The sequence below is a fragment of the Lampetra fluviatilis genome, chromosome 27 (genome assembly GCF_964198595.1).
Source record: "Lampetra fluviatilis chromosome 27, kcLamFluv1.1, whole genome shotgun sequence".
Lineage (NCBI taxonomy): Eukaryota > Metazoa > Chordata > Hyperoartia > Petromyzontiformes > Petromyzontidae > Lampetra > Lampetra fluviatilis.
The window spans coordinates 10,921,128-10,937,419 of NC_136301.1; the positions used below are offsets into that span (position 1 = coordinate 10,921,128).

The 16,292-nt window shown below is 46.0% G+C and overlaps 1 pseudogene; it reads left to right on the forward strand.

Moving 5' to 3' along the window:
* Positions 1 to 2,786: 2,786 nt before the first annotated feature.
* On the forward strand, positions 2,787 to 3,839 carry LOC144942487 (trace amine-associated receptor 365 pseudogene; annotated as a pseudogene).
* Positions 3,840 to 16,292: the final 12,453 nt, after the last annotated feature.

Below are 16,292 nucleotides of genomic sequence, written 5' to 3' on the forward strand. Positions count from 1 at the left end.
CTGACGCGGAGGGACGATGCACGGCCTGTGTGACAGATCCCAAAGGATTAGTCCAATGGCAAAAAACATCGCTCGCACGACCGCCACATAACACTGGGGAATATCAATTTACAAAGCTATAAATGATTAGACAAACCTTGTTTTTAAATAGCAATAATAATCAAGACACCCTCGAGACGCCCAATTAGCGTACACATTACCACATCCCTCGGCCGCGTGGTCTTTATGTATAAACGAGGTGCGAACAATGGCTATATTTTAAATTATGTGAATCCACAGAGGACATCATCTTGCTAATATGCTCCAGAGAGTAGACACACACAGGCGCGCGCGCACACACACACACATTACAACACACCCTGTGTCTGCGTGTGTAAGCGTGTGTCTGTATATATATGTGATCTTTGTGGGTGTGTGTCTAAGCTGTGGTCTTATTGATCCTTCGCCGAAGTGAACTTCTCAATAAAAATAGGGAAGATGTTGGCGCGTGGTCCTGAGTGAAGCGAGCGGTGAAGTTGCGGCGACTGTCCGTGCACTCACGGTAGGTGGCTGAGTAAGTATGCACACGCATCAAAAATAAAGACAAAGTTCCCCCCCGTATAGGTTTTACCAGACTGTTAGGACAAATGTTATTCGCGAGTGGCACCGATGACGGCCGGCACGGTACACGAGCAGGTGGGTGGCCAGCACCACGCCCGACCGCCTTTGTCTCCACAGTGGTGATGTTTTACACATTGTATTAGGCACTAATGTGAGGCCGAGTCGACCTAGGAAAGGCCTAGGACCGGTTCAGATAACCGTTGCTGGTGTTGGCCGTGAGCAGAATTCGAACTCGCCATGGCCAGGTTCGTAGCGCAGCGCGCAAACCGCTACCGCTCCCCACATGTACACCCATGCACTCACGTGTGCACACAGATACATGATAAATCGTGGTTAATAATTATGTTCATCATAATATCGTGACTAATTGATGTACAATGTTGTAGATATCTGACACTTGACGGAAATACAGGCGGAGTCTATATGTGTATCACTACAAACACCATGACCAACACGGGACATTCACCCAGCAGTGGATTGACAAATTACTTAGAATTATTACCATTATTTATTTTATTTAACCTTTAATATATATTACCATTATGAGTCGACAATGTTTTTTTTTTATTTGGATGCCCGGTCCCTCGGAATAGGAATGTGCAATTTCCACCACGGACTTCAGGGTGATGAGCATCATCCGCACCTATACGTTCGACGATCCTAGACGTGAAACAGGACGTTCGGTTACGTTCAGAGATAAACCAATGCAAACGATTCGCTCCCTCCACGGTCCAGTCCCGTCCACATCTCTTCCCTCTCTCTCACATCTTCTCTCTCTAGCTCCCTTTTGATTCCGATGCCTGTGCATCTACGGCCAATTTTCCAGTCATTTTAGTCGGTCAACCCACAGCACCTGGCTCTATTCCGTGACTTCCTGCACCTAGCCTGGCACAACAGTCAACCCACAGCACCTGGGTCTATTCCATGACTTCCTGCACCTAGCCTGGCATAGCAGTCAACTCGTACCTCCGATTAGCATGGTTGGTTATGTACGGTGCAAAATAAGTTCCACATATATACGTACATATATACAACCCGTGGAACCTGGGTCTGTCCCGTGACCTTCTTGTCAGCAAGGAGCCTTCGACACTTCACGTGACCTCAAAGTGCACCAAGCCTGACACAAGCGGCTGTTGTAATGTGCTCTCTGAAGTCTGGCTCGTCACGTCGACAGCAGAGGCATTGCGTGGTTCCCCGCGCAGTTGCACTGCCTGCACACTCGATAGCGTACGCGACTGACCGCTGCGCTATTTTCAAATCGAGTTGTGTCATTTTTTGTTCTGGCACTACCAACAACTTAATGACAACAAAATTCCTGCTTAAACCCCGGTTACCGGTTTGCCTCACATACAGACATGATGACATGTTGACCTTTTGAACTGAGAAACGATGTCAGCTCTCGTGGTGAAGTGGTCAGCAGCGTTCTGGACCTGCAATCCAGGGGCCGCCAGTTGAAACAGCGGGCAAGTTTCTTAAACCTCTGCCCCTCCAGCCGATCGGTATAGGTCGTGTATAGTGTGGTAAAGTGTTGGTACAGCCAGACATCTGATAAGCGTGGAATAGGAGACCAATTACATAACCCTACCAGCTCTCACCAACACCCCCTGACACTCCTCACCACACACCTTGATAAAACTCACCACACACACACTGCCACTCTTCCCCATCCTCACCACACAGTCTGCTGCTTATCCTTCACCATACCGTATCGCTGCGGCGCAGCAACTAAATGTTGACATTCAGTGGTTGTGCCGTTACAGCTCTCTCCCGTGAATTGTTGGTGTTGTTACCGCGAGCTGTTAGGGCTCGGGTGTCCGAGGTTTCAGTTCAGTATCTGGAAGAAAAAAAGCTCCCGGCACGCGCTGCGAAAGGTCGGGCATCACGCGAAATGGCACGCAAAAACAACCCGAAAAACACACCAGAGAGAGCCGTTAAAACCTACTCGGTGGTGCCTTTTAAAAAATGCGTTTCTGTTTCTGTGCGGCAGATAATCATCCGCAGGGCGTGTAAAGTCAAATATCCAACCCCTGCAAACTCACTGGACCCTCTACCGCACCTTCCAACGATCCTTCCATCAAACATTACCCCTGAAGAAACCTTCCGCCGGGGTGTGGGGAGACAAGGAAGTGAAGCCAGCGACAAGCGCGGCGACAGAGTCCGGGCGATCGTCGTGTACACACGGAACCATGTCTCTGCATAACGAGAGCTTCCCGTCCGTGTTGTGCGTCGTGACCTTCGCGACCTTCAACTGCACCCCGTCGCCAATGACCCACGTGGAGCGCGCCTTGCTCATGGGCACCTTCACCATAGCCGTGGCCATGACCATCACCGGCAACATGCTCACCATCTCCTCCATCCTCTACTTCAGGCAGCTGCAGACGCGCACCAACGTGCTCGCCCTCTCGCTGGCCCTGGCCGACCTCCTCGTGGGCCTGCTCGTGATGCCCTTCGCGTCCACCCGCACCGCCTACGGCTGCTGGTTCTATGGCAGGACGTTCTGCAAGGTGCACACGTGGTTCGACTACACACTCTGCACCTCGTCGATCCTCAACCTCATGTGCATATCCCTCGAGCGCTACGTGGCCATCTGCGACCCCCTGCGCTACTCGCGGCGGGTTACCAGCGCCACCCTCGCCGCGATGCTCGTGCTGTGCTGGAGCGGAATCGTGGCGTACGGCCTCACCTACCTCCTCGAGTGGAACATCACGGGCATCGAGGACTCCGTGAAACGGACCACGTGCCCCGACAACTGCCCCGTCTTCATGAACGTGCAGTTCGCGCTGACCAACACGCTGTGCGCCTACGTCACCCCGATGCTGCTCATGCTAGCTGCGTACGCCAAGGTGTACGCGATGGCTCGGGCCCAGGCGAGAAAGATCAGCATCGCGATGCTCCAGACGCGATCAGCCGACGCGGCGGTGCGCAGCCGGTGGAGCGCCATGAAGAGAGAGCACAGCGCCACCAAGACGCTGGGCATCATCATGGGCGCGTTCGTCGTCTTCTGGGTCCCCTTCTTCGTCGTCGCCGCTTCCGAGCCGCTGCTCGGCTACGCGTCCGACCCACTGGTGTGGGAAGTGGCCAACTGGTTCACCTACATCAACTCCACCATGAACCCCATCCTCTTCGCGGCGTTCAATCGCTCGTTCCGCAACGCGTTCTATCTGATCGTGAGCGGCAAGATCCTGCGTGGCAGCTACAGAGGGACGGATCTGTTCAGCTTCAATGACCCTGTGAAATGAGTCAAGTCGGGTCGGTCGGGTGGTGCAGAAGGTGGGCCATGCAGGATTTTACGAAATGGTGCTTGAACAGGAGTTGTCGTGGCCAAAAGGGGTGGTGGTGGTGATGCCGAATGCCGGTGGGTCGACACTAACCGCAGAGCGGCAGCTTAAGGCGGGGACGTCCAGCGCAGCGGAGATGGAGCGAAGAGATCTGCTCGCGTATACAGGCACTTGATTAGTTATTACATTTTTTAGACCATTTTTCTGCTAGAAATTCCCACTTGAAAAGCCACTTCGTTGAGCTGTTATTTGTGGCCAGGTCGTTTCTGAAAAAAGAAGCTAATAGCTCAAGGGGCTTCAGCTGGTAATAAAAAAAGGTGTACAGTTTTATTTGCATGTATTTTAAGTTATTTTTTTACCATTCCTATACTTTGCACTCCTATCGTGTTTTTTTAAGTTTGTTGTTGTAACGTTCTTCCCGCCCCCACTGCGAAAAAGAGCTTTGCATCTCATCGGATTCCTCCAGTGTAAATACATATTCTAAATCTGAGTTGTCGACAAGCAAGGACTTGGTTTAACGTAGTTGTTCACATATCTGACCGGATCACACATCCGCCAATACATCATTCCGCAGCGAGTCGGATCTGTGACGTTGCACGATACGTGTTTTGGTAAGGGCTGTACTTGATGTTCTTTTTCATCGCGGATTAATCAATTCGGTGAGTCTAGTGTTTGTGTGTTAGGGTGGCTGTATGTTTTGTTTGTTTGCGTTAGTAGTGAGTTTTGTAGCGTAACCTATTCCGTTAGATTTCGATTTAAAGCTTTCGTGACTGCAGGGATTCATCTTCTTGGTTCTTTCGGTAAAGTCACGTAGAAGGGAAGTAATAAAATAATAAAAATAAAACAATAAAATAATTCTCACGACGTTTCGGCCACAACGCAAGCAGCCGTCTGCAGGTGAAGAAAGAGACACTGCCAAGCTAGGAGCTTATATATAAGCTGGGTTGGAGGTGGAAGAAGAGCGCCTTAACAAAAAGAATGTGCATATCAAGAGGAATTTAGCATATTCATGGGAAATGCGTAGGAGGTGGGCGGGGGGGGGTTTCAAAGTCATATTATGCCCATGAATTATGCAGGATCAGCAGCACCAAAGGGAGGGTGCAGGGGGTAGCATTAACAAAGGAAAGGAATGTTAATAGTATGTAGCTGCAGTTACTAAACAACCACGTAGAAAACTAAAGTATAAACTACATAAAAAACTAAAGTATAAACTGCATAGCATCATCAGTATACTTACTATACTCTACAATAAGCTGAGTTACTAACAGTAAGTAATACATTACAATTCTACGTCGTAAAAATTATATAATATGCTTCCATCTAAACTTTATTCTCTTACATCACACGAGTATACCCCGTACTATATACTGCCATAGACAAACCCAACATTAAATTATATACTGTATTGCTATAAACCTTATACATTTTAATATAACACTATGTATTATGCTACCCACCCTAATGTGTATCACACTGCTATACAAGTACGATACTATATATTACTTTGTACATTGTATTAAGCATATAAATGTTATACTATTTGTTATTATACACTGTACCATTGACCGTCGTGTCAATGGGTGAGTCGTGGTGTGAAACTTGCAGCGGAGCAAAGAATCCATTCCCTGCGGAGAATACAATGCCAGTGAGTGGAACGCGGTCTGAAAGTCACCGTAAACGTGAACACAATCAGTTAAGATCCGAAATGGTTTATTATGTCCTTTCAATGATTGCTAAGCCAGAATCCATCTTCTCGGTTGAAATTGTCTCTGTGTTTGTATATGTGGATCGCCTCATGAACGAATCTCTCATGATAGCCAGATGGCTTGCAGAGAACCTCTGTCTTGGAGAAGTCAATGTCATGTGAGCCCACTGAGTTGTAACAGTGATCTGCCACGGCTGAGGTGTTTGTCCTACCGTGTTTCAGGTCTGCTTTATGTTCACGGATGCGGTCCGAGACATGTCGTTTGGTTTCCCCAATGTAACTGGTAGTAACTGGTAGCAGTTACATTGGGGTTTATAGCAATACAGTATGTAATTTAATGTTGGGTTTGTCTATGGCAGTATTTAGTACGGTGTATACTCGTGTGATGTAAGAAAATAAAGTTTAGATGGAAGCATATTATATAATTTTTACGACGTAGAATTGTAATGTATTACTTACTGTTAGCAACTCAGCTTATTGTAGAGTATAGTAAGTATACTGATGATGCTATGCAGTTTATACTTTATTTTTTTTTATTCAGTTTATACTTTAGTTTTCTACATGGTTGTTTAGTAACTGCAGCTACATACTATTAACATTCCTTTCCTTTGTTAATGCTACCCCCTGCACCCTCCCTTCGGTGCTGCTGATCCTGCATAATGCATGGGCATAATATGACTTTGAAACCCCCCCCGCCCACCTCTTACGTATTTCCCATGAATATGCTAAATTCCTCTTGATATGCACATTCTTTTTGTTAAGGCGCTCTTCTTCCACCTCCAACCCAGCTTATATATATAAGCTCCTAGCTTGGCAGTGTCTCATTCTTCACCTGAAGACGGCTGCTTGCGTTGTGGCCGAAACGTCGTGAGAATTATTTTATTTTATTATGTTTTATTTTTATTATTTTATTACTTCCCTTCTACGTGACTTTACCGAAAGAACCAAGAAGACTATTCCGTTAGCTTACATTCAACACATCTGCAAAGGGTGATACAACCGCATCACAACAGAATGATAGCGCAGGCTGGAGATGTATACACGAGTACACAAAGAACACGGTTATTTGTATATTATGCAAACACTATCAGCGGTTCCTGAAAAACTGCAGTGCGGTCCCTTTTTGATTTAGGTCACCATCAAAATAAATTTGAGCAGAATGTGACACCGACTGACTGACGGCAGCAAAAGCGATGCAGTGATGGACTGGTTTCGTCAGGAATTGGGACTCATCAGCAAAAGTATAGCCACCGATTTTCACAGTGATATTTGAGCCGGTTCTTGCACGGTCCAAGTATGTCAAAGATACCCCTATATAATACACGGCATGGGGAGGTTTTCATCCAACAGTGGATTTTGGCGGTGACCTTGTCGAACGGTGGCGCGTTCGCCGCTTGTTTCCACAGATGCTCGGTTCGAATCCAAGCGGCCGTCCCAATGAATACTGGGTTGTGTATTAACCACGATGATACTACGCACCGACTGCTCTACTCCCAGTGGACGCTGCAGATCCCGTGGCGACATTTGCAAGAGAAGGGCCATCATGTGCCGATGTCACGGTCAAACATTTGCGAAAATTGCACAGAAAAATGGGATCTCACGCAAACAGCAGCAGCCGAATAAATAATCACTACTTACTGGCAGTAGACTGATACCACTCATGTAAAAACGAATCATCATGGTGTCGTGAGCCCTCACACCTGGTCCAGCCAAATCAAGTTGAGCCAGAAAAGGATTCCCCATGATTTTGTGGCCCTTTTGGCGACAATGGGGTGCGGCGGTTTCTTTCGCGAGATGGTCCTAGAGCGCCCTCTGGTGGCGATCAATGTACGTATTCAGGGAATAAATTATCTCTGAGCAAAGAAGCTTTTGGATTTAAACAAATGATTTAAGGCACATGTGTCAAACACAAGGCCCGCGGGCCGAATCCGGCCCTTCAGGCCATTTTATGTGGCCCTCGCAGAGAAACCGTTGCGGGACACAGATGAAACTTTTCCTGATTTGTGTGGATCGTGCCTTAACCATATTCAAACAGAAAACGTTTGGATTTATCTGCTACCAAAAAAACTGGTATGTTTAAGGAGCTGCATTGTCTGTCAATATTGTGTATATCTCTGAGTGACTGTGTATATCAGTCACTAACACACAAACTCACACTAATACACACTCACATAATACTTGTGAACACTCACATAACATGCACTAACACACCCACTAATACACGCTCACTAATACACACATACAGTGGCATAACTACCATGGTTGCTACTGGTGCTGTGGATGAATGGCATGTGGTGGTTTCACGTGGTTGCTTGGTAGTTTAGAGGGACCCAGTGGTGTCTCGTACACCTCTGGTCACGTCACGTGACATGACCTCCCGGGGCTCAGGTCCCGTGACATGCGCGGTGACGCGGGGAGCATGGCTGCACGAAATATAGAGTCTAAGAGGAGCCCTGTCCTGCCCTGACTAGGAGAATACATCAGGAGATGGTGGATGAAGTACAAATAAAGCATCGAAAAAGTAAGTGCTGCTGCATATTAAACCAATAAAAACAGTCATTAAAAAAATGTGCTGTTAGCCTTGGCAGTCCTGGGATGCATTGGTAAGTCTGAGGGTCAGATTGGCAAGTCTGAGGGTCAGATTGGCAAGTCTGGGAATGCATTGGCAAATCTGAGAGTCAGATTGATAAGTCTGGGAATGCATTGGCAAGTCTGAGGGTCAGATTGATAAGTCTGGGAATGCATTGGCAAGTCTGAGGGTCAGATTGATAAGTCTGGGAATGCATTGGCAAAGTATAACACTGTGATGCTCACAGGGTTATACCTAATAAATGACACTGAAAACCAGTGGCGGCTCCTGCAAAATCTCTCAGGGGGGGCAAATGTCTGGATGATTGATAAGGTCCACCCATGCAATGAATAAATTAACAGCTTAAGCATGTAAAGGAAACTTCACTTCTTTAATATTAATGAAAAATAAAGTGACTCTTACAATACATCTTGTTTGTTTATATACTCACTATTAAAACAAACCACTCAAGTTTATTTTATTAAAGATTCCACTAGGTGGCGATAAATTATTTTGTTGGATGAAACGTGCTTACGTATGATGACGTTAGCACGTATGATGACGTAAGCACGTTAGTGCATGCCCTCCCGGAAGCCATAGAGAATGCATTGCAGCGCCCCCGTTCGAAAAAAAACATCTTTGAATATAAGTCTATGGGGCCACTCGGGGCGATTCTCAGCCGTAGTGAAATCGCCCAAAAAGAGGCGGTACTCCACAGAACGTGACATGACGCTGATTGGACTATATCCAGAGGCTGACAGTGACGGCTAGCGTGACTCTGTGGTTGAATGACATTGGTGGTGCGTCGCCCAATCGCCCTAATGAAGAAACCGCCCCTGCTGAAAACTGAAATGAAAAAAAATGAATATCTGCTTGCCATTATTTTTCCTAGACTTATTCTTTCAGAGTTAGTTATTACTAAAACCAGTAGTAATCGAATGCAGAGGCGATTATTTAATATGATAAAGAGTAGATAGTCTTACAGATACAACCGGCCCTTTGAGGGCACATATAATGACGATGCGGGCGAAGATGGAATTGAGCTCGACACCCCTGATTTAAGGGGTGAGTGCTGCGTTGGCAATGGTGCACAACTAATAACAACAACGCACTACGCTCAGTGTCAATAACATAAACACCGCGTGTGGCCTGAAAATACACTATATTATATATAATATGCGACGTTTCGTGCAATGGCCCTACTTCATAGCATAACACATATATGAATGTGTTATCAAGGGCCATTGTTCGAAACATCACCTGTTATAGATTTTCATTTTTATTAAGGGAACACCGCTATTCGATTATTCATCACGATTCCTACGCATGGCATCGATGCAAGCATCGATGCTTAGTTTGTCTCTCTTTGTTTCGTCTCAATCACCACATTATCCCAAATGTCAGATCGGCTGATCATCGTGAGATCTTAAACAATCGATACTTATGCGCAAAGGAACGATCATTATCGACGACTAATCTATTCACAAGCCCAGGAGGAGGTACAAGCATTAATTTACCGCATTCTCCAGATTATAAGACGCACTTTTTTACCCACCTGTAATTTAAAGAAACTATTTGGGGTTGTGTCTTAAAATCCGGTCTGTGTTATGTGTGAATGTGGCGTGTGTGTGACCAGATATATACAGTATAACTATACAGATACCGGGCACAGCTTTCTAATGCGTGTTACTTTCTAGAGCGTCTTATTATCCGGAAATTAAACACAGTATATACCCATCAATTAAGATCTATTCTGAAATTAGACGATAAGAATTAGTTGATAATCTACTAATAGGGGTTTTCCCATTTTTTTCTGACAACAAAACTGACACCTTTTGCAAGGAATCATGTTTACATTAACCACAATACTAGCAGGCAAAGGAGGCCTCATGATGTAGTTGGTAATCGTTATCGATTCATACGTCGTATGTGGTTTTAGGTTAACCCTCCTCAGACACTAGATGCTGCTATATTCACACTACACATTGTTATATAAAATACATCTCACGGTGGCCAGACGTTAGCTACCTCGCCTGGTATGTGAGAGCGCATGGGTTCGATCCCGACCTGACGCCTGCTGTATATTTGGAGTTTGCATGTCTCTCTCCCCGTGGTCGCGTGGATTTTTTTCCGGGTCCTCCGGTTTTTCCTTCCACATTTAGAAACATGCGTTTCGAGTATTTTCCAATACATTTACACATGATAAGCTACTTGGTTGAACTATTGTGATAGCCAGGTCGCTTCTGAAAAAGAGCTATACACCTCAGTGGGCCTTACCTGGTAAAATACAAAAATAGTGTGTAGTTTTCGTTTATTATCGAATCCCGAATGGGGTGGGTGAGGGTTGCGAATGGTTACTTCGCCACATTGCCTAGCATCTATCGTATTCTCTGGATTATAAGAAGCTGGGGGAAGTAAAACGCACCCGAAACGTGTGCCCCGCCATCGAATAAAGTTCTAGAAATCTGTTTACACGCGCACAAATACGCATGGCTACTACGCAACCACAATGTTTGCTTTACAATAGTGTAACAGTTGTGGGGGGGGGACCCCCCAGCGTCTTATAATAGGGAGAATACGGTAAAGCAGGGCCTCCCTACGAGTAGCCTAAGAACGTCTCTTGAGAATGGGTCACGCAAATAGTGCAGTGCATTTCCTGTGAGATTCGCATTAAGCCATGGGATTGTGCGTGGAATATATAAATATATATATATATATATTCCGCCAGGATCAGTCTTACATCCTGCACTTGTTTGTATAATTTATCTTTAACCAGGAGATGAAATAAAGCAAGCACTGAGACGCATGAATCAGAATGAGAATGTTTATTTACACTGGAGGAGGAGGAATTCGATGAGCTATGAAGCTCTTTTTGACACATGTCCAGCAGGGTCGGGCGGGTCGGCGAGCTACATCAACGAACAATACAAACAACGGCATCAGAGCAAGGTAGAGAAAAAAAAATAAGCAAGGGATTAAAATAAATGGGTGAATAAATACAAAGTACTGAAGAACCAATGTCACAAGTACATACATCCCTGCAGATTTGATCAACATCAAATTTAAGTTTTGTGCAAGGCAGAAAAACAACAACAGTCCCAAACGACAGCAAGACAACAGCAACACAGAGTCCTTCGATTACATTACACATGAAAATGTAACTATCGATGATACACGGGTAAGGTTTTTAGCTACAAATCACATTTGCGAATGTGGCTGCTGTATCTGGAAGGAATATTTTGCTGCATACTATTTTATTAAGGAAGATTTACGATATATGTACCGTTCGTTGAACTTTTTTCGCACCGTGCGTAGCCAACCGTGCTCATCGGAGGTGCGTGGGAAGGACAACAAACTAAACACGTAAGAAATTTCTAAAGAAGTCATTTTCCAACTAGATTTCTAAGTGCATAGCTCTGAGTGGTTTCCTAATATCGGAAGGAAGGACGTTCCAGACAGCCGCCAGAAGCGCAAACGTTGGTGCAAGGGCGACCCAGGGGCTCCGCCTAAGGATCTCGAGACGGGGATCACCCCACGGCAAGGCTTGGAGAGAAAGAGCTGCAAGAGGCCATGACGTGAACCAGCGTTTGCAGAAGTTGCGGTTCCAGCGCCGCGGCGTCCCTGGTTAATACCGCGGCTCTATTAACCACAAATACCCACCGCCGTCTGAACCGCACCACAGCAGGGGACGTTAAGAATACCGTGATCTTCATACGATACAAAGAACAGCTCATACGTGCCGGTCGTCACAGTAGTACAAATCACTTGATGGTAATTACCAATTAAACATTGAAACTATAAACTATTATATATTTTACCAGCTAAGCCCCACTGAGCTATACAGCTCTTTTTTAGAAATGACTTGGCTACAAATGATAGCCCAACGAAGTGGAGTATCAATGTGGAGATTTAGCGCATCCAAACACAGCACTCTAAACGCATGTTGATTCAAAATGTGCAGGGAAAAACCAGAGAAAAATCCACGCGATCACGGGGAGAACATGCAAACTCCAAGTATACAGCAGGCGTCAGGGTCGGGATCGAACCCACGACCTCCTGCATACCAGGCGAGGCAGTTAACATCTCCTAGCCACCGCGGTGCCCATATATGGAATACTCGTCGTGCCGCACAGGGAGAGCTGTCATCAGAGCGTCGGTCCCCTTGGCTCAACAAAAGATAACAATCACAACTGGGCATCGTAGTGATTGAGTTGTGCTGTACGGCGCTGAGAGACGCTGGGGCGATTTAAATACCAGCTCGATGCAAATGGTAATTCCTCATCGGCCGTCGGACTAGCATCACGATCCTCGTGACAAGAGGCACAGCAGTGTCCATGGAGCAAATAGAGGAGAAAGGAGGAAGAGGAGGGGAAGGAGGACGAGGAGGAGACGTGTGGAGGTTCTGCAGTTGATGAACGTCCCTCCAGTCATGAATTCCTCTTGCCAAGAAGACTCTGTCCTGGTCTCCTGGTTCTCACCGCGGTAATTATAGCAGCACGTTGAACTAAGACGGTGGCTCGCTGGATTAAATACCTCTTTAAACATGAGGTTGTTGAAACCCTCATTAATTGACCGGTAACACCTCAGAGGACCGCAGAGCTTGCGTAATTGTTGGTAGCGCCGGCTCCTCACTGCGTGGGTGCTGCTGCTGCCGCCTTCCCGCTGCTCGTCCGTGGTTCCTCCTCCTGGCGCCTCTGAGTCGTCCCTCTCTCTCTTTCTCTCTGAGTCGTCCTCTCTCTCTGGTTGCGGTGCGGAGCTACAAGTTGACATGATTATTCAAGATATGGCCTCTATTATGCTGTGAAGGGTCATTGCACGAAACGTTGCCTATTATATATACCTATTATATATAATGTATTAAACATACATGTAAATACATGTTATATATGTACTCGCCTTTTGCCCGTCCAAGGACGGGTGTATTGCAGTAAGGGGCCGTCCATAAATGACGTCACGCACTTAGGGGGGGGGAGGGGGGTCAGAGATTTGTGACAATGTGTGACAACTTTAAATAAGTATTAATTCAATAGAATTGTTTAACAACACTAATTTTGATACATTTTCATTATTAACTATTTGATTATTTAAATTTACTAAGGTCACCTTTTATTTATTCCATGAAGGAGCATGTTGATTCTCCATGTGAGAATGGAGAAGCGTACATTTTGTAATTTTTTTGAATCATTGTTATTAAACATTTTGATTCTAATGATTCTACCACGGCTTTTCATTCTGTGGAATGAATATGTGATTGCTATAATTGTACTCTCCATTTGCTTCGTTCTACTACAAAGTTTCAAGTAAAATTTTTATAGTGATAATTACTTTGAATATTTAATAATTATAAGAAAATGTCATTATAATATTCTGAACATCTGCAGTTTTAGTTATACGTTAAATATTTTCAAGGGAATTTTATGCAAAATTTGAGATTTCCAACGCCTCCTTTTTAATACGTGTTTTCTTCTACAACATCAGAGTGCAGCGCCACAATAAATACGCACTACAATGACAATAGTTTAACGTGATTTGAAGCATGTTTTATTTTCAAAATTGATTTGGGGGGGGGGGGGCAGAGTTTTGTGACGTCATATTTGAGGGGGGTCTGACTTTTTGTGACGCCGTGTGACGAGGGGGGGAGTGGGGGTCAAAAAACATCCAAAATCGCGTGATTTCAATTATGGACGGCCCCTAAATTAGAAACCTGCAAGCGAAGTGAAAAGCAGGCTGCGACGCGATATTCATTGCATCCATTCGTGTGCAATTTGTAAGGCCGCGGTGACACAGACTTATCTATATATATAAAATCGCAAATCTGTCTGTCTGTGTGTGTGTCTGTGTGTCGCCGGACCATACGCACTTTCATTGGACGACCGGCGCGGACCACGGCGGTTGCACCTGGCAACGGGTAGTGACGCATTCGCTGCGGGGTGGACGCCATTTTTAATTCCCGTTAAAAATATGCGCACGCATTAACACGCGACTCTGAGGTAAATTCATCAAAGTTTCACGTCCTCTTCACTCCCCCCCCACCCCAATGTGTGCAATTACTATTATAGGGTCGGTAGATAATAAAATTATAGCGATTGGACAGTATTATTGTAGCGCGGGGGGGGGGGGGGGGTAATGGCCCCGGTACCCAGCCTCAGCCGGGTGGGCAATCTAGGCGAGGCCGGAGGCTCTGCACGGTACTAGGCCTCGACACCCCACCCGTATCAAGCGACGACTTTGTGGTATAAACTCGATATACCCAGCGTTGCCCGGGGGGAAAATACATGTAACATCTTCTGAAAACTTTCAAACATTACATACCAATGAAAATACAACTGTGTAATTACTTTTAAACCCGACGCGCCAAGAATCGATTCTCTGAATCGCGCAAAGGAATCGAAGGTTGTAGATTCCTTTAGATTCGGACGATTCCCGTTTACTATAAGTTGGTTAAAGTCGATATGAACTGCTTCGAACGGGAAATATCCGGCGTTGACCGGGGCAAAAATGTAATTAAAAACTCCTGAAAACATTAAAACATAACATACCAATGAAAATGAAACTCTATCATTCAAACTGTAAACCCCCAACATGCCAGGAATCGATTCTTTTGAATCGCACAAAGGACTAATCGAAGGTTGTAAATTACTTTAGGATCGCGCTTCCTCTTTAATATAAGTTGGTTATAGAGTTGATATAAACTGCTACGAATGGGAAATATCCTGCGTTGACTGGGGCAAAAATATAATGGTGAGGGCGGTTGTGAGTGGCGATTGTGAGTGGTGATTAGTGAGTGGTGAGGGGAGGTTGAGTGGTGAGGGTGAGTGGTGAGGGTGAGTGGTGAGGGTGAGTGGTGAGGGTGAGTGTTGAGGGTGAGTGGTGAGTGGTGATTGGTGAGGGTTTGATTGGTGAGGATGAGTGGTGAGGGAGAGTGGTGAGGGAGAGTGGTGAGGGTGAATGGTGAGGGTGAGTGGTGAGGGTGAGTGTTGAGGGTGAGTGGTGAGTGGTGATTGGTGAGGGTGTGATTGGTGAGGATGAGTGGTGAGGGAGAGTGGTGAGGGAGAGTGGTGAGGGTGAATGGTGAGGGTGAGTGGTGAGGGTGAGTGTTGAGGGTGAGTGGTGAGTGGTGATTGGTGAGGGTGTGATTGGTGAGGATGAGTGGTGAGGGAGAGTGGTGAGGGAGAGTGGTGAGGGTGAATGGTGAGGGTGAGTGGTGAGTGGTGAGGGTGAGTGTTGAGGGTGAGTGGTGAGTGGTGATTGGTGAGGGTGTGATTGGTGAGGATGAGTGGTGAGGGAGAGTGGTGAGGGAGACTGGTGAGGGTGTGATTGGTGAGGATGAGTGGTGAGGGAGAGTGGTGAGGGTGAATGGTGAGGGTGAGTGGTGAGTGGTGAGGGTGAGTGTTGAGGGTGAGTGGTGAGTGGTGATTGGTGAGGGTGTGATTGGTGAGGATGAGTGGTGAGGGAGAGTGGTGAGGGAGAGTGGTGAGGGTGAATGGTGAGGGTGAGTGGTGAGGGTGTGTATATATGTAAGGTTATTAAGAAATATATTTTTAACCCGGGCAACGCCGGGTACTTCTGCTAGTTTCATTTAAAGGTTATAATCCCTTGTTCATCATGAAGTCCTTTTACTTTGATGTCTCAATAGCGTTACGGAGATCACGTGACGTGAGGGTTCTGCCTTTGTAGTGAGGGTTTTAAGTTGACGCTGAGGAGGGGGGAGGAGGCGCCCCCCCTACCCCCATGTCGAGTGACGTCACCTGCTCGTGATTATTAATGAGGGGGGCTGATCGACGTGGAATGACGTCACGCACGTTACACACTGACATCCTTGGGTAAATATAGTCGTCAATACATATATTTCCATTATATTTGTTTAACAGATAATTATATATAATATATGCTATATAATACGTATGCAATTGTATTGAGATACACATTAAAACATCATTATGAATATGTCTATATAATAAATTATATTCAAATACATCCTGCTGTGCTTTGCGCTGCTCACGTCCCTCGCTTAATACAGAAGAGCAACAGAAGGACCGGCACCACGAACACACGAGGCTCACCCCCCGCACCCCACCCCCCGCCTCCAAACCTCTTGCCCCCCTTAACAGCAATTATCTCTCTCTCGAAATCCCTTGGG